This window comes from Leucoraja erinacea, chromosome 32, assembly GCF_028641065.1.
Source record: "Leucoraja erinacea ecotype New England chromosome 32, Leri_hhj_1, whole genome shotgun sequence".
In the NCBI taxonomy this organism is placed as follows: Eukaryota; Metazoa; Chordata; class Chondrichthyes; order Rajiformes; family Rajidae; genus Leucoraja; species Leucoraja erinaceus.
In genome coordinates this window covers 18,133,484-18,153,976 of record NC_073408.1, presented here as the reverse complement: position 1 = coordinate 18,153,976, position 20,493 = coordinate 18,133,484, and positions in this window count along the sequence as shown.

Here is a 20,493-nt window from a genome sequence, read left to right as displayed (position 1 = left end):
ATCACATCCACTTCCTGCACATTCGTGGGAATTTTACAATAGCCAATTAACCTACGAACTCGCACGTCTTTGGGATGAGGAAGAAAAGCGGAGCACCCGGAGGAAACCTATGTGGGCACAGGCAGAATGTGCAAACTCCACACAGACAGCACCGAGGTCAGGATTGAACCTGGGTCTCTGGCGCTATGAGGCAGTGACTCTACCGGTTGCACCACTGTGCCGCCTAAGATAGCAGTGGCTATTGAAGCTATCTGCACTGCAGATGGCACAAGGGGTTAACAGTATATCCTTCATCATAATGTGCAGTAAAATCCAATCCTTTTTAAAGAATAAATTGAAGTGTCATCTCTCTGCTGGATGCCATGGCACTACATGAATTGAATTGAGACTTCCCAACCCAAGCTACTGGCAGGCAAAGTGCAAGCTTTTGCCAATGCTTACTGTGAACGGTGCGCTAATATCTGGGACAACTCATTTACCAATGTCTCTTGTCACTGCATGAAAGCAGCTCACTTCTGTTTAGCTTCTTCCCATAATGGCTGCAATGGGATTTGGGGCTTACCACGTGGACAATCACAGGCCTGAGCCCAGCTTCAATCCCCAGCCATCCACTGATAAATCAAACCTTGCGCCACCCAGCAAACCATCTCTCAAACCAAGCATTTGTCTTGTGAACGGAGAACAAAAAGTGTACCCTGGCTGAGTCAGGCCCCCGCTGTTGTTTCCTCTCTTGCCGGCAGCCCTTCACCTCCACATGAACCCTATTCACTTCTCCCAAATGCTACGAACAAGCTGTTCCATGGTTAGCCTGCAGCACATTCAATAAACAGCTGCTAACTACAAGAGGCAGGGGCAAGGATAGTCAATGCTCTTGGTTGCCTGCTAGCTTGCTGTTGGCTAAACTGGGAGTATGCTGGGCAAAGGTGCGAGATTTTGTTGTCATGTATAAGTGAGGCGGTTATTGTGTAGGAAGGAACTTCTGATGCTGGTTTACACCGAAGAAAGACACAAAATGCTGGAATAACTCAGCGGGACAGACAGCTTCTCTGGAGAGAAGGAATGGGTGACTTTTGCGGTCGAGACCCTTCATCAAGCTGGTTGTTATTATTTTGGTGTTGACAACATAGAAAATTCAGCCATGGGGTGGATGTAGAGTTAAGGAACAAAGTCCGAACATGTTTGCTAAGTTTCTCCTTCTACTTTATAACGACTGCAGCTACACTCTTCACTTCTGCTTTTCCTCATATTCAGTCACTATACACCTCCATCCCCCACCAGGAAGGCCTTAAAGCCCTCCGTTTCTGCATCCACAGAACCATCCAATTTCCATCTGCTAACAGTCTACACCGCTGGTCCTCACCAACTTCTCCTTTGAATCCTCCCACTTCCTCCAAGTTCAAGGTGTAGCTATGGGAACCCGCATGGGCTCCAGCTATGCCCGCCTCTTTGTAGGGTACATTGAAGAATCCCTATCCCTGTACACTGGCCCTATCCCCGAACGTTACATTGATGACTGCATCGGTGCTACCTCCTGCACCCATGCAGAACTCATGGACTTCATCAACTTCCCCACCAATTTTCATCCTGCACTCAAATTTACTTGGACCATCTCTGACACCTCCCTCCCCTTTCTAGATCTCACAGTCTCCATCACAAGAAATAGACTATTGAATGACATCTATTATAAACCCACTGACTCCCACAACTATCTCAACTAGACTTCTTCCCACCCTGCTTCCTGCAAAGACTCTATCCCCTACTTCCAATTCCTCCGTCTACGCCACATCTGATGAGGTGTTCCATACTAGAACATCCGAGATGTCCTCATTCTTTAGGGAACGGCGGTTCCCCTATCCCATCATAGATGAGGCCCTCACTCGTGTCTCCTCGGTATCCCGCAATTCTGCCCTTGCTCCCCCTCCCCCTAATCGCAACAGAGACAGAGTCCCCCTGGCCCATACCTTCCACCCCATCAGCCATCGCATACAACACATAATCCTCCAAAATTTCCGCCACCTCCAACAGAATCCCACCACGAGCCACATTTTCCCCACCCCTTTCCGCCTTCCGCAGAGACCGTTCCCTCCGCAACTCCCTGGTTAACTCATCCCTTCCCACCAAAACCAACCCCTGTAACCGCAGATGATGCAACACCTGTCACTTTACCTCCTCCCTCGACTCTGTCCAGGGACCCCGACAGTCCTTTCAGGTTAGGCAGAGGTTCATTTGCACCTCCTCCAACCTCATCTACTGTATCCGTTGTTCAAGATATGGACTCTTATACATCAACGAGACAAAACGCAGTCTGGGTGATCATTTCGCAGAACACCTTCGCTCAACTGGCCTGAACCAAACTGATCTCCCGGTTACTGGACACTTTAATTCTCCTTCCCATTCCTACACAAGCCTTTCTGTCCTCCGTCTCCTCCATTGTCAGAGTGAGGCTAAATGCTAATTGGAGGAACAGCATTTCATATTTCGCTTGGGCAGCTTACAGCCCAGTGGTATGAATATTGATTTCTCTCACTTCAGGAAGCCCCGGCATTCCCTCTCTCACTATCCCTCCCCCACCCAACTCACACTAGCTTCTCATTTTCACCCTACAAAAAGCTTACAATGGCCTGTTTCCTTTATCATTGTTACTTTTTTTGCATATCTTTCATTCATTATTCTTTATCTCTCCATATCACCAACTATATCTCACGTTTCCTTTATCTCTAACCAGTCTGAAGAGGGGTCTCGACCCGAAACATCACCCATTCCTTCTCTCCAGAGATGTTGTCTGTCCCACTGAGTTATTCCGGCTTTTAGTTTTTATCTTCAGTTTAAACCAGCATCTGTAGTTCCTTCTTACAAACTCTGCTGCACGGCTGATTTACACTGAATGTACCAGCCGAATCTGCATGGGAGATAAGGACTTAATGTTAATTACTTCTTGTAATTAACTTTTAATAACGTGAGAATTGTTAATTCCTGCCAATCAACCAATCACACGAAAAATATCACTAAGTATGCCGTCTCAGGTTTTTGACTAAGGATTGATTTTTGGGTACACAGGAGACACAAGGAACTGCAGATGCTAGTTTACAAAAAAAAAAAAAAGTGCTGGAGTAACTCACCGGGTCAGGCGGCGCACTCTGAAGAACATGGATAGGTGACACAAAAAGCTGGATTAACTCAGCGGGTGAGACAGCATCTCTGGAGAGAAGTAATGGGCGACGTTTCGAGTCAAGACCCTTCCTCAGTATGCCCATTCTTTCTCTCCAGAGACGTTGCCCCACCCGCTGAGTTAATCCAGCTTTTTGTGTCTACCTTCGATTTAAACCAGCATCTGCAGTTCATTCTTGCACATAGATAGATGATATTTCAGTGAGAGGCACTCTCACAGGTACAACCATTTTTAAAATAGTCCTTAAACTACCTCTTCTAACACCTTCTGTTTTTTCATCTCTGTTTTTTGTCCAACCATCTGCCTATATTACCCCCCCTCCCCCCCTTCCCACACCCCCCCCCCCCCCCCCCCCCCCCCCCTACCCTTTACCTGCCAGGTTTGTCCTGCCCTTCCAGCTTTCTTGCTTCCCCTTTTCACCCACAATCAGTCCAAAGAAGTGTTCCGACCTGAAACATCACCTCTCCATGTTCTCCAGATATGCTGCCACCTGTGTAGTACTCTGTTAGTACTGTGTTACTCCAGCATCCTGTATTGTTTTTTGAGAGTTTGAACATTGCCAAGATTGAAAATTTAATACATTGCTCTCATTTTTTTCACTCTTAATCCAGCCTTTCTTTTCACATATTCCTCTTTCCACACATAGTGGACACAGAATTCACCCACTCTAATTGCAACTTCTCCAGTTAATTTCTCAGTCTTTCACTTGGACGTTAGACACAAAATGCTGGAGTAATTCAGCAGAACAGGCAGCTGGAGAGAAGGAATGGGTGACGTTTCGGGTCGAGACCGTTCTCCAGTCTCAATCCATCATTAGGGCCATTTTGAAATATTATTATTTGAAGCAATCAGCTAATAATTAGTCAACTGAAAATGGTTAAGCATTAATTCCAACTTAAATTGTACTTGGAAGTTCTCTCCTTTGTAACTGTGTCTGAATGGTGGGGCAGGCATGAGGGGCCGAATGGCCTACTCCTGCTATTATTGACTCAATGACTGCATGTATAACGAGAGCTTCATTGGCTGGGGAATGCATTAAGTTGTTCTGGAAAGCATGTAGATACATGAAAGTTTTGCTTCTCAGACACTGGCTGTGATTAATGAACACTAGCATGTTACTGTGTAATTGAAAGTGTTGATTAATTTTATCTGGTTAGATGCTGCTGTGGTACAAAAAGATGGATGAAACCAGTCATCCATTGCTTTTCCAAAAAGAAAAGTCTCGTAGCTAAACACCAGTGGTATTTTTGTGGTTCAGTTTGATCAGCATTCCTGCCCCTCAGTCAGCAGGCTGGAACTCATATCCATTCTAAAGATTTGGATATCAACGTCTAAGTTTACACCCCAGTGTAGAGGGAGTCTTTCTTCATACTTTAAACTTTAGACTTTAGACATACAATGGAGAAACAGACAAACTCGTACACTAACATTATCCTACACACACAAGGAACAAATTGCAATTTTTACCGAAGCCAAGAAACCTACAAACTTGTACATCTTTGGGGTGTGGGAGGAAACTGGAGCACCTGGAGAAAGTCCACGCGGTCACATGGAGAACGTACAAACTCCGTACAGACAGCACCTGTGGTCAGGATCAAACCCAGGTCTCTGGCGCTGTAAGACAGCAACTCTACTGCTGCGTCTCTGTGCCGCACCACATCTCCTTTGAAAACATAGAACTTAGTGCAGCACAGGAACAGGCCCTTCGGACCTTAATTTTCATGCCGAACATGATGTCTGAAGAAGGGTCTCAACCCAAAATGTCACAATTTCTTCTCTCCAGAGATGCTGCCTGCCCCGCTGAATTACTCCAGCATTTTGTGGCTATTCAAACATAAACTAATATCCTCTGCCTCAATTCCTTGCATATCCATGTACTCATCCAAAAGGCACTTAAATGCCACTATCACATCTACTTCACCACCACCCGTGACACCCTTGAGGTCAATTGGCCACTGTAAGCATCAGGAGCACCAGGGCTGGAGCTGATGTCAATGTGAGGAGAATAGAGATTAGTGTATAATTAGTGTAAGCAAGCGCTTGATGGTCGGTGTGGACTCAGCGCACCAAAAGGCCACCTGATTCTTGACCTGTGACCTATGGACTCTATCACTTCCTCAATAGCCATCCTGAGGTCAGGAAATGTGTTAAACAAGTGCGACCCTTTTTAATTACAACTTGCAAAGGGGGGAAAAAAAAAAATCCAATGCATGTGATCAGAAAAATGCAGCTGGAAATGTTCTATTGACTGGTGACGTCACTACCATTGGTCCCAGTGCCTTGGGCAAGGAAGGGACAAGAAATCACACAGTCACACGTTCCCTGGTCTTTATTGCCAGACATGAAGAAAAGTGTATTCTGACTTAGATCTGAAGAAGGGGGCGGCTAATGGCGCAGCGTTACAGTTGCTGCCTTTACAGCACCAGAGACCCGAGTTCGATCCTAACTACGGGTGCTGTCTGCATGAAGTTTGTACCTTCTCCCTGTGACCGCGTGGATTTTCTCCGGGTGCTCCGGTTTCCTCCCACACCCCAAAGATGTACAGGTTTGTAGATTAATTGGCTTCGGTAAAAATTGTAAATTGTTCCCAGTGTGTAGGATAATGCTGGTGTATGGGGAATCATTGGTTGTCACAGACTCGGTGGGTTGAAGGGCCTGTTTCCACACTGTATCTACAAAGTCTAAACGTCTAAAGATAATTACTGTCCCTGCTAGTAGCATGCTAGTTGCCACGCTGTATCTCTAGTCTAAAGAGTTTCGATGGGAAACGTTGCTTATCCATGTTCTCCAGGGATGTTGCCTGGCCCGCTGAGTTACTCCAGCACTTTGTGTCCTGTTGCTTTCTGACATAATTAGCTAGTGCAGTATGTTGCATGGGCTCCTGGAATCCCCAAGTCTTTACTTTCCTGATGGACATGGGAAGAATATAATAAGAGTGATCTGAACAGAAACCATTTACTTATCACCAGTATCAGGAATGGGCACAGAAATGAAAGACAAATTCCAGCAGAATGCCATGTTGTGATAAGCATGCTAAGTCTGGCTGTGGAAGCAACCCAGTAAAGAGGAAGGTTAAACTCTTTCTGTGGAGAGCAGATCCATTGTATAGCTCTCCCCCTGGAGGCCGTGTACCTATCAAAGCACTGCCAGACAGAGTCAAAGCCCTTAACTTACTTAAAGTTTAATATCTAATAACTCCTTGGCAATTTAGAGAAAATTAAGTAGGTATTCATTACTCTAATTAAATATGAATGACACTAACTAGTAAAGTGTCCAAATTGATGAAGTGATTGTTAGTAATTCAATATCCATTATACACGGTCTTCATTAGAGATCCATTGTATGCACAAATGTGATTAGTTGTAGATTAGTGGAGATGGCGCTCTCTTAGTTAGTCAAACACTGAATCAGGCACAAAACAGAGGTGATGTAAGGAACTGCAGATGTTGGTTCACAAAAAAACACACATAGTGCTAGAGTAAGTTTGCAGATGACACTAAAGTGGGTAGTATTGTAGATAGCGAAGATGGTCCTCAGAAATTGCAGCCAGTTCATGATCGGTTGGGCAGGTAGGCTGAGGAATGTTTGATGGCGTTTAATACCGATATGTGTGTGGTGTTGCATTTTGGGATGTCTAACCAGGACAGGACCGACATGGTGCATGGCAGGGCTCTAGGGAGTGTTGTAAAGCAGAGGGTTCTGCAATGCAGATAGATATTTCCTTGAGTGTGACATCTCAGACAGATGGGGTGGTCAAGAAGGCTTTCGGCACATTGGCCTTCATCAGTCAAAGTATTGATTATTGAAGTTGAGAGGTTATCTTACAGTTGTACAAGACATTGGCACAGTCACATTTGTGTTCAGTTTTGGTCACCCTGTTAAAGGAAAGATGTTGTTACGATGAAAAGGGTGCAGAGAAGAATTATGAGGATGCTGCGAGTACTCGAGGGCCTGAGCTGTAAGGAGAGGTTGAGCAGGCTAGAACTTTATTATTTGGGGAGCAGGAGGATGAGGGGTAAACATATAGAGGTGTTTAAGATCATAAGAGGAATAGATAGGGTAAATGCACAGTCTTTTACCCAGAATAGGGGAATCAAGAACCAGGGGACATAGGTTTAAGATAAGGGGGGAAAGATTTAATAGGAACCTGAGGGGCAACGATTTTACACAAAGGGTGATTAGTATATGGAATGAACTGTGAGAAAAGGTCGTTGAGTCAGGTACTATCACAACATTTAAAAAACATTTGGACAGGTACATGGATGGAAAGGATAGATTTGGAAGAATGAGGGCCAAACACAGGGAGGTGGGACTAGTGTAGATGGGGCATGTTGGTCAGTGTGCGCAAGTTGGGCCAAAGCGCCTGTTTCCATGCTGCATGATTCTATGACTGTAACCTAGTTGGTAAGGCGGCACCTCTGGAGAACAAGGATAGGTGATGTTTATTGCACTATTATTGCATGTTTGTTTTTATGTGTATGTATATGTGTGTATATATGTGGGGTCAAGGAAAGAGCGTTCACGTCGCGGCCCTGTTTCCACCAATCTTTCCACCATTACGCACAAGAAGCATAAGCACCGATGTTGGGGAAGTCCAAAACAAGGGGTCACAGTTTAAGGATAAGGGGGAAATCTTTTAGGACCGAGATGAGAAAAACATTTTTCGCACAGAGAGTGGTGAATCTCTGGAGTTCTCTGCCACAGAAGGTAGTTGAGGCCAGTCCATTGGCTATATTTAAGAGGGAGTTAGATGTGGCCCTTGTGGCTAAAGGGATCAGGGGGTATGGAGAGAAGGCAGGTACAGGATACTGAGTTGGATGGACGAGGCAGCTGTCTGTCTCTTCATCTTTTTATTTTTTGTTTTAGTTAGTTAAGTGTTTTGTTTGGAGGTCTAGACTTTTTTATGTGGGGGTGGGGGGGGGGGGGGGGGGGGTGGGGGGGGGGGGGGGGAAACTGGGGAACCTTTTCAGGGTCCCTACCTGGTCGGAGTGGCAGCTTTTCTCCAGGCTGCAGCTTCGACACCCGTCCTCGCGGCCTACCAGCGGGCCTGGAGCGGCGTTTCCTGTCGGGGACCGCCCAGAACCTCGGCTTCGGCGGCGGCACAGTGCTGGAGCGCTATCGTGGAGCGGACGATGCCTTGCCTGGGTCGCCGCGCTGGAGCTCCGGTGAGCTGAGACCGCCGGGAACAACATCGCGGAGCTGCGGGACTGTGGAGCGACCAGCTGCGGGCGGCGGCGCTGAACTTTACACCGGGAGCCTGGGATCTCTAGATGAGATCGCCAGTGGTGGAGCTCCAACCGGCGCGGCCTCCAGTGCGGAAGCGGCCGTTCCAGGTGTCCCAGGCCCTGGGAGGACTCTCCCGACGCCAGAGCAACAGCACCCGGCGAGAACGGCCAGGAACATCGGGCCTCCGTGGAGGCAACTGTGGAGGCCTCAATAGGCCCGACTATGGGTGAACTGGGGTTGGGGGACTGGAATTTGTGCCTTCCCTCATGGTGGGAGCCATTGTGGGGGGATGTTCTATGTGTTTAATACTCTCACAGGTGTTATGTCTGTATTCTTTTTTTGTGTGCTGCAAAATGGCAAAAAGCATTTCACTTCACTACACCTGGGTGTATGTGAATGTGACTAATAAAATACCTTTGATACCTTTGATGATCAGCCACGATCATATTGAATGGCAGTGCAGGCTCGAAGGGCCGAATGACCTACTCCCGCACCTATTTTCTATGTTTCTATGTTTCTATGACAAGACAGGCACCATTGTAAGCAGATGCCGAGAAGTGTGTTCAGCTCTGGCTGAACAACATCTAATCTTGTGCTTGGACCCGATAAGAAGAAGATTTCTGTTGTGCTGCAGCAAATAATAATTTCATTGTTCTGTTCGGAACATGTGACACTAAAACACTCTTGACTCTTGATCAATCATCAAGTACTCTCAAGGCTAAGATAGGCGATTCGAAGATATCAGGTAATGCGGATAAAGCAGAGTCTCAGCGTGATCTTTGAGCAAGGGGGCAAGCTTGCGGCTGAAGAGACCGCATTGTCTTCATTTCCTTATGCCCCTATTTCTCCGCACAGTCTGCTGCACTGACGATCGAAGGAAATATTCCTTTAAACATAAAAGAATCCCATCATCGGTATACATGTTAATAAGGATATTGAGAGAAGGTTTCCCATTACGAATCACAAATTCAATCCCGCATTCTGAGATAAGTATTTGTGAGATTATTACGTTTGTCAGAATACTTAGTGGTTTTGTTTGATAGAGCCTATAAATTGAAGGTGTAAATTCAGTTACTCACATCCATTTACCTTTCACGGTGGTACAATCTATCATTGAATGAAGAAAATTGATACCGGAAAAAACATAAGTTATAAAAGACCGTGCAATATGGTCTGGCATCTGCAGTCTATTTTGGCTATGTACAATAAATCCTACCGACTCTGGGATTTCATTAAATGCAGTATATATAGGAAGGAACTGCAGATGCTGGATGTACTTTAACGAAGGTCGACCCAAACCTCAACGTGACAGGCTGTGTCTCAGGAGAGAAGGAAACGGTGACGTTTTGGGTCGAGACCTTTCTTCACACGTGTCTGTCCATCTTCATTAGATGCAGGTTGCTCATTGTGTCGGAGAGTCATAAAGCACAGAAACAGGCTCTTTGGCACAACTTGTCGATGCTGACCAAGAGGCCCATCTACAATGGTCCATTTGCTTGTGTTTGACCCATATCTTTCAAAACCATTCCCACCATATACCTGTTCAAGTGGCGTTTAAATTGTTATTGTAGCTGCCACAACCATTTCCTCTGGCAGCTTGTACCATATATGTACTATCCTCTGTGTGAAACGGTTGCCCAATACCATCCTATTAAATCTTTCCCCTCTCACTTAAAACATATACTCTCAACTTTTTGATTGCCCTACTCTGGGAATAAGATGGCGTGCACTTAACCTATCTATTCCTCTCATGATTTTATACACCCCTATATACACCCAACGGTATGAATATTGATTTATCTAACTTCAAGTAACTCTTGAATCCCCTCTCTCTCCATCCCTCCCTCACCCAAGTCATTGTACTAGTTTTCAAAGTCGTCATGTTGAGTCTCATTGTCTGTAATCCGTCTTCACCTAGCCCATAGCTAATAATGGCCCATTTCCTTTTTAATCATTACTTTTTTGCATATCTTTCCTTAATCTATATTACTAAAAGTAAGATCTTAAACGCTTTTGACTCACTGCGATATGATTTCCGAGAGAACGCCGCTACTTACGGCCATAATTTCTTGGCCACCTCGCTTAGAGCCCCTCTCCGCCGGACTGGACCTGAGGATTTTCCCCATCGATGAAAAATCAGAGAGATATTAATGCTTTTTTTTAAATTGCCATTGACTCTGCTGCCCCCACTGGCGGCAGGGTGGATGGACTATAAAACCTGGAAGTGCCGTGGCTCACTCAGTCTCAGCCAGACAGAGGAGGCGAGAGGGTCACGGCTCTCTGAGCTGTAAATAACACTGAACGCACGTCTATTCCACGGTGAGTCCCCGGGATGTGGTTTTCAGCAAATGTGTTTGTTGTTTGCAAAGTGTTTGCCCAATTGGCTTGGCTTTTAAAGAACTTGCTTGCAACAGTTTTCGGAAGGATAAAGCGTGAATAAACATTTTATTAGATAAGGACTGTGTTTAATTTCAAAGTTGGCGCTCATTCTGTGATTTTCGCTTAGTTGCAAGATGGTGCCGATGGCGTCATTTCCGGTTAGCGGCATGCTGGCGCTGAGTGCATAATTTCCGGTTCGTAGCAAGAAACGAGAGGGTGACGTCAAGATGGCGCCGAGTGCAGGCGCCGTTGAATAATTCAAGAGAGCTGACTGCTATGTCTATGGTGAGTGTGTTTGTTGGATGTTATTTAAAGCACATTTTTGCTTCAGCACCAGCAGCCTCTACCAGAGGCTTTAAACATTTGTTTTACACACTGTATATTCAACACGTTCTGAAGTTACTTGGCATTTTAGTATTGGGTGAGTGTGTGTGAGTGAATGAGTCTGTGTGTGTGTTTGTGTGTGAATGAGTCTGTGTGTGTGTTCGTGTGAGTGTATGTGTGAATGAGTCTGTGTGTGTGTGTGTGAATGAGTCTGTGTGTGTGTTCGTGTCAGTGTATGTGTGAATGAGTCTGTGTGTGTGTGTGTGTGTGTGTGTGTGTGTGTGTGTGTGTGTGTGTGTGTGTGTGTGTGTGTGTGTGTGTGTGTGTGTGTGTGTGTGAGAGAGAGAGAGAGAGAGTCTGTGTGAGTGTCTGTGCGATGGAGTCATTTCCGGTTAGCGGCATGCTGGCGTTGAGTGCGTCATTTCCGGTTCGTAGCAAGAAACGAGAGGGTGACGTCAAGATGGCGCCGAGTGCAGGTGCCGTTGATTAATTCAAGAGAGCTGACTGCTCTGTCTATGGTGAGTGTGTTTGTTGGATGTTATTTAAAGCACGTTTTTGCTTCAGCATCAGCAGCCTCTACAGGATGCTTTAAACATTCGTATTACACACTGTATATTCAACTCGTTCTGAAGCGTGTGTGTGTGTGTGTGTGTGTGTGTGTGTGTGTGTGTGTGCGTGTGAGAGAGAGAGAGAGAGAGTCTGTGTGTGAGTGTCTGTGCGAGGTGGACGGTGTGTGTGATCAACAAATAACAAATAGTACAAACTAGCGCAACAGAAAGCCCCCCCCCCCCCACTGGCCAGCAATATTGGAATTGGTGGAGGGGTGGAATATTGTGTTGGGTGACCAGCGCTCCCGTGTGATGCTGGGACTTAGTCTAGTGTGTTCTATACCTCTTTATATCACCATCTATATCTCTCCGTTCCCTTTCTCTTTCCCCTGACTCTCAGTCTGAAGAAGATTCTCAACCTGAAACGTCACCTATTACTTTTCTCCGCTGACCCGCTGAGTTATTCCAGCTTTTTGTTTCTACCTCTTATCCACTCATCCTCCTGTGCTCCTCCTGACAACATCTTCCCTGCACTCTTTCCAGCTTAACAACATCCTTTCTATAGCAGAGTGAACAGAAATAAACACAATACTCCGAATGCGGCCGTATCAACATCTTATACAGTACACCTGCAATACTATATTCAACGTTGATACTTATTGCTCTGACTAATGAAGACCATTGTGCCATAAGTATTCTTCCCCTCCCACCTATATCACTTTTCTGGCTTTACATGTTGCTCCACTTCTCTCCTTATCTGACATATTTTGTCATTTTTTTAATCTCCAGCCTTTGTCACTGACTCCACTCATCTGCAAATCAAACACTCCCTTATCTGTATCCAGCTGTCATTTGCTCGGCTTTCTCCCAACGTTATCATTATTCCAGCTATCTCTTCCCCTACTACAATCAGTCTGAAGAAGGGTCCCGTTCCCAAGACATCTCCTGTCTACTGCCTTCACGGATACTGCCTGACCCGCTAAGTTGCTCTCGCACTTTGTGTTTTGCCAAAAGTAGATATTTATGGGAATGGTCTCTGCAATGTCTTCCCACTGAAGCTGCCTTGCCGCCAGCCTTTTCCGCATTATCTGTTTTATATCAGTGTTCACTGTGGTTGATTTAGGTTTCAGTGAGCTAGCAAGAACAAAACTGTTAGAAGAAATGAAGTGCCAGGTCTATCGTGATTTATCTTTCCCATTTCGCACTTTAAGCCAGACTTTGATCCAGATGACCTTGACCAGTACAGCCCAGTACTGCTGTTTTCATCTTTCCACCAGCATGTAGTCAGAAGTCAATCACCAGCAGTACACTTCAAAGGATCCTCAGCTTCCTGCAGTTAAGACACCGGGTTGCCTGAAGACATATTTTCTTTAGATTTCTAATTATTTTCAGACTTTCCACCACTGATTATCTGAAAATGTTTTCAATGGGAACACAAGCTTGTTAGCAGGCGTAGCTGGAAGAGCTATTCTTGAAATCTGGCTGCAGTGCAATGATCTGGCGAGAGCTGCCATGCAACACATGACTTGCTTGGTGAAGGTGTATATGTGTCGGCTCCACTCTAACAGGGGCCAGAAGAGGAAGAATCAAGCAGAGGGACATCTGCAAGAAACGTCGAGCTGCAAACAATCAGCGCAGCATTCGTCCACAAGGTGGCTATTTTTTCTGGCCGCTTTATAAAGTGTGCATGATGAATGAAAGATATGGAAACGTCAGATATTCAATGATTCAGTGATTCACTGATACTTTATGGTCACATCTACAGTGAATAATTTTGTTTTTGCATACAATCTGGAAAAATCATACAGCAGACTTCATGTAGGCAGTACAAGAGTCGCCACATTTCTGGCACCGACAAAGTTTCAAGTTCTTAGCATAGTCATATCTTCTTGCAGTGACGAACCAGGCCTGCCATTGCACGTGGCCACACAGGTAAGTTTAGTTTATTGTTACGTGCACCATGAACAGTGAGGTACAATGAAAAGCTTTTGTTGAAGAAAGAAGGCAATACATGATTACAATTGAGCCATTCACAGTGTACAGATACAGGATAAAGGGAATAACGTGAATAATGTTTAGTGCAAGATAAAGCCGGTAAAGTCCAATCCAAGATAGTCCAAGCGTCTCCAATCAGGTAGATAGTCGTTCAGGACTGCTCTCTAGTTGTGGTAGGGTGGTTCAGTTGCCTGATAACAGCTGGGAAGAAACTGCCCCAGAATCTGGAGGTGTGTGTTTTCACACTTCTATACATTTTTTCCTGATGGGAGAGAGGAGAAGAGTGAGTGGCCAGGGTGAGACTCGTCCTTGATAAAGTAGGAGGAAACAAGGGCATGCAGAGGAAATCCATGCACTCAGAGAGAAAACTTGCAAACTCCACACAGACAGCACCTGAAGACACGATCAATACTGGGTCTCTGCACTGGGTGACTGATAACGGATGGTAGATAACATACCTTTTTCCTAATGGGAGAGGGGAGATGAGGGGAGTGGCCAGGGTGCCTGCAAGGACCCTCTTTGCTCTTGGCAGCCCGTCCGCTATGTTGGTCTCGGCGGCCCGTCCAGCGTTCAGCTCCGCGGCACATCCCGGGAGGCATGAGTGAGTATTGTGGGGGTGATGACAACATTGATTTGGGGCAAAAAAGCAAGTGCAGTGAAATATTTAACGTACAGGAGAGCAACGGAAAATTAGCTGGGGAGAAAAAGTTTGATATGCTAAAGTGTGCTCGGAATTGGCTACTCCCCGTACATGGAACAGATGGAGATGCATCAAAGAACATGTGATATCACCAGAGTCCCAAGAGAAAACTCAAACAGAGCAACCTGACCCCAAGAAGAAAAAGAAAGGTGATATTATGACTAATGGTAGGTCCAAAGATGTAAGTTACTTGTCATTCATTTTCAAACAAGAACATAACATGCATATTATTGCCATGTATATGGACATTAGTGATTAGATCAATCTTGGCTCAAACATTCCTTCCACACAGGTTTCGGAGGTGTAGCAATGCTGCAGCATCAATGATTCTTGATTTTCAGGGTTCTCTTTACCTCTTTGGTTCCTCCAGTAAGTCATAGAGTCACCTTCTCCGTGGAATGTCACCTTGTCGTGGTGGAGAAGCTTGTGTGGTCCTGAGATCCTGAGAGCGATGCCGTCTGGAGCTTTGCCACCCATGGCGGTAAGGACGAAGACCCATTCTAGCTTCCTCTCATGAATCAGCACCACTGTTAATGTGGCCATGCCAAACAGGACAATCCAATGTTTGTTGTTCCCCAGTGTGTGTGACAACTTTGAAACTCTTTGGGGATGTTCCAACCGAGGCCATGAATCACTTTCTCTCCACCACGTGACTGTTTACCCTCAGTCAGCTCTTCATGAAGTAGCTGCTTTGGAATTCTGCCATCTGTTGTGACAAATAAGGCGAAAGGGGGAACGTTTAATGGAGATGTTGGGGACAAGTTTCTTTTCACACAGAGAGTGATGGGAGCCTGGAACCCACTGCCAGAGGTGGTGGTGGAGACACATACATAGGGGTGTTTAAGATGCTTTTGGCCAGGCACATGGAAGTGCAGGGCATAGAGGAATATGAATCACGTACAGGCAAATGAGATCAGTTTAATTTGGCATCATATTTGGCACTAACATTGTGGGCCAAAGAACTTAGATTGTTCTTTGTTTTATGTTCTGAGTTTTATATGCAACCTATCTGATATGTGATTGCTTGAACAATGTGTAGATGCTGTTAAGGGCAAAATCTGAGTGTCACGACTCTAGTCTTGATGCAAAGTATTTTGACCAGAGGTCCATGTGGAAGTAGTTAAGATGTCTGACTTCTGCTATACACTGTCCATGTCTCGTAAGTGCAGAGTAAGGTGGGTGTAACAACAGCACAATACACCTTCAACTCAAAACACAAGCAGTCCATTAGAGCAGTGGACCATAAGGACATCCGAGAATTTAGGTAGGAGATTTTAATCCTGTGCCTTCAGAATTTTGACAAGATACACATTTGGTACATGCAAACAGAGACTATGTTGAAACAAGGAACTGCAAATGCTGGTTACAAAAGAAGACACAATATGCAGGAGTTACTCAGCGGGTCAGGCAGCCTCTGTGGAGAACATGGATAGGTTATGTTTTGGGTCGAGATGTTCAGTCTGAAGAAGGGTCCCAAACTTAAATGTCACCTATCCATGTTTTCCAGACATGCTGCCTGACCCGCTGAGTTACTGCAGCACTTTGTGTCTTCATTAGATGGAAGGTATCAGGCAAGAAAAAAAGGGTGCAACTTTTTTGTGGGATGTAACATCGGAGGAGAAAAATGCCCATTCAGCCCCTCGAGACTGCTCTGCTATTTAATCATGGCTGATCTAAAAAAATGTTTTTTTTTTATTTTTTATTTTTTTTGTTTGTTTTGTTCTTTCGTTAAAAAATTGTATAAAATAATAAAAAATATTAAATTAAAAAAAAAATCATGGCTGATCTATTGAATCATGCAAGAACTGTAGTAATTAATGGGATATCAGTGTACGTTCAATATTGGGAGCTATTGAAGTTAAGAAACAGGTGTGATATATAAATTAATTGTTATGATTAGTTAACGTGGCAGCAAAGATATGAAGGAAAACAAATACAAATGCACAAACAGAAAATGCGAGAAGAACTCAACCAGTCAAGTAGCATCTGTGAAGAGAGAAACTAGTTACTGTTACGCAAACCATTTCTGAGGAAGGATTGCTGACCTGAAGCAAAAACTGTTTTTTATTTTGATAGATGTTGTTTGACAGGCTGTTCATCCAGCATTCTCTATGTTTGTTAGTATTGAAGTGATGCACATTAAATGTGACGTTGTTCAGGTAGGCAGCCTCTAGTTTATTCATATACGGGACATATTGTTGAACTATTATGCCTACGTTATATTTTACTGTTTACAGTTAAGAGGATCAGAAGTAGATTATGCTTGGTTACATTTATAGAACATAGAATAGTACAGCACAGGAAAAGGGCCTTTGGCCCACAATGTCCTTACTGAACATGATGATAAGTTAAACTAATCTCTTCTGCTCGCATGTGATCCCTATCCCTCCATTCCCTTCATACCCATGTGCATATCTAAGATGCCACCCCAGGCAATACATTCATTGTAGGGTTTGAAGAGGGACCCAGCACAAAACGCTGTCTTCCTTTCCTTCAACACATTCTGCCTGACCCGCTGAGTTCCTGCAGCACTTTGTGTTTAGCGCAATGCATTTACTGTGCCTGACTGTGAGAGTATGGTTTGTAAACTTTAATTACATGTACAATTTACATTTTATGTACTTACTTAATAGAAATAATATATTTATTGATAGTTATTGTTAATGTGGGTCTGGTACTTTTGTAGAGGAAGCAATATAGTGAATATCTAATGCATACTGTATGTTATTTAAGAATATGACTACTGATATTTTATTTCTATCAACCACTGCAGTTACCTGAATGTTATTTACCTTCACCAATGGATTTACTGTATGGTGAGAAATTCTATCCTGTTTGATGACTTTCTTTACTAAATAGCAACATAGAGAAGTTACTGAATTTACACTATACATTGTTTCCTTGAAGTGTAGGGGCTGTACAGTTTAAAAGTATCTGATTGATATTACCCACAACAAACAACTCCATTGTATCAATATAATTACAGCCATTTCACTTCAAATGTGTTTTACCACATTGGCCTTGGAGTGTACTGGGGCCTGCTGGGAACATGAGAGATGCTTTATAGATGCCAGCTCTTTTTTTTTCTCTTTGAGTATGATACACAGCAACTGTGGGAATTGAAATGTGGCTTCATCTGCACAATACATGTATATAAAACATTACCAGGTCTGGTCTACAACAGTACATTTTTTATCTGCTGTAAGAATGAAATGGTGCTGAGGGAATATTGTATGGGCCCTCGGTGACCAGGAATTCCCTGCAATCATGATATCCTGCAACAACTTAGAACACCAGTGGTGAATTCCCAATAAATTTACTGGAAAACTGAATACATACTAAGTCTAATTACTGCTTGGAATGGACAATAACCAATATTTAATCGGGCTTCGGTACTTAGAAGCTAAATCTACTTCAGAGAACCATAACTATGTTTCATCTCAAGTGTGATCTTCATATTTATTCTTTGAGATATGTTATTTTATGATAACTTTCTATTTACTTATTGAAGTGTGGACACCAGCCATCTCAAAAAATTAGCAAGTACGAAAAAGGATGACAAGACTTAAGATTAAGAAAGCAAATTTGCTACTAATGCTACAAATACTCCGTTCTGGTGTCCAGCCTGCCAGAGGTGTAATACCTGGATATCTTTGGTATCCATTATAAATATTGGTAGATGGCTATGAATTCATCCCAAAGTGGCTCAACAACATACTGCATTTACACGGAACATTTAATACAGAACATAGCACAGTATAGCATACAACTGGCACCATCAGCCCACAACGTTTGTGCCCAACATGATAAACTAATCTCATCTGCCTGTACATGATCCATATCCCTCTATTCCCTGCACTTCCATGTGCCTATCTAAAAACCTCTTAAACGCCACTTTCATATCTGTCTCCACCACCAACCGTGGTAATAATTTCCAGTTCCCCACCACTCTCCTGTGTAAAACACTTGCCCCGCATATATCCCTCTTATCAGATAGCTATGTCCTCTAGTTTTGGACATTTGGACAATACGGTAAAATGTCTCAGGACTTCTCAATGTAAATTAATGGTATAAAACTAACAGTCAAAAGTAACTGGGCTGCCAAATGCTCAGTGAAAGGCTTTGAGAATTTTCATGAGATGGGGGATAGAGGAGCCAGAGGGATTTTGGAGGGAGTTCCAGGGCTTAAGGCCTAGGCAGTTATCTGGGTTTAGGTCCAAGGCAGATAGAAACATAGAAACATAGAAATTAGGTGCAGGAGTAGGCCATTCGGCCCTTCAAGCCTGCACCGCCATTTAATATGATCATGGCTGATCATCCAACTCAGTATGCAAGATGTAGCTTAATTGAACGAAAACCGAGAGTCCCCTGACAAAGGTGTTGCATTACTTTTTTTTACTTCAAACCTTATTGTGTGTGTCCAAAAATTATTTTGTTTAAGACTCCATGAGTATCCTCTACTATTGCAAGAAAGTTATTATTGAAATTCTGGAAAAATTGTTGTTAATAATTGTAGATAATGTTCGATAAAAGTGGGGGTATAATACAGTTTTTTATTTTCCTGAGAGGAGAGAAGTTGCAAGTATCTGGACACTGAAATCGCCTAAAAGAAAACTTGAATAAATTCTGGATGACCAGACTAGAATTGTGGGCAGAGGTATGGTAACGAATATTTAGATCCAGGTGACGCTTGTCCACAATATAAGTGATACGTGGCAATGATTCTTGAAGCCTTCGTAAAGGCTTAGGCAGTAGATATGTCAAATGCACAAGGTTTCTGGGGATCAGGTGTCATAAGGGAGACACAAAGAACTGCAGATGATGGAATCTTGCACAGAAATAAAGTGCTGGAGTAACACAGCGGGTAACGCAGCAATTCTGGAGAAAATGAATAGGTGGCATTTCAGGTCAGGGCTCTTCTTCAGCTTTAGAGAGGGGCAAAAAACTGGACACGAAGTTGGGTCTCTGAACAAGATGCCTGGCAGGTGAAAGTTGGAGGAAGAAAGAAATAATGCTAGTTTATACCAAAGATAGGCATTCCAAAATGTCACCCATCTTTTTCCTCCATAGACGCTGCCTGACCTGCTGAGTTACTCCAGTGCTTTGTGTCTATAGGTGACAATTGGATTAGGAGGTTTTGATTGCAGATGAATAGGAGACAAAAGGGGGTGAAAGGAGACAAGGAAATAAAAGATAAGAAGGAAAGAGTAATGAAAGAGCAGTAAAATGTAAAACCAGAGAAAGGGATATTGGAATGGGAGGTGGAAGGGGGTGCAGAATAGTGAGATAACTGGGTGTGCGGGGTTGGGAGGGGGGGGGGGGGGGGGGGGGATTGTGATAACTTAGGTCTGTGATAACTGTGTGCAGCAGCACCATTTACATGTGAACAGACAGGAGGCTCAGATTATATCGGAGAAGTTGAGAGGAATTAGTTACTCAGCAAAGGAGCATCGTTAGGGTCTCGCAGGCCAAGCTCATTCTCTCTGTACATTAATGGGCTTGAGTAATATTCCTGTTTTATATGAGGATTTAACTTATCAAATTAAATATTAATGGTTGCAAGCTAACAGTCAGGCAGCGTGGTGCTGGTGATACATATTAAGTGAAAGGGAGAAATGTGCTGATTTTTGAAGGGTTATGGAAAGGGCTCATGCTTAAGACTTTAACTTTCCCTAGACAAGGACCAAACCTGCTGTGCTTTTATAACTTTAATTTCATATTTGCAGATTTTTTATTTCCTGCTTTTATTTAGTTTTACTTCTTCTGCCTATTCGGTGGAGGTGCAAATGTCGCTGCCTGCAAGTGACAGGGATTCAGCATTAATTACACAGCAGGCAAGAAGAGAGAGATATCGAAGCCCATCAATGTATTAATGTGCATCGTGTTCTCAGCCGCATTGACATCTCCCAGTGTTAGTTGTTGGACTTGGGCCTCAACTTCCCTGCGAAAGTTACGGGGGTCTATGCCAGATACAGGGACAATTTCTACCCAGCTGTTATCAGGCAACTGAATCACCCTAACACAATGAGAGCAGCGCTGAACTACTACTACCTCTTTGGTGGCCCTCAGACTATTCTTGATTGGGCTTTGCTGGCTTTACCTTGCATCAAACGTTATTCCCTTATCATGTATCTATACACTGCAAATGGCTT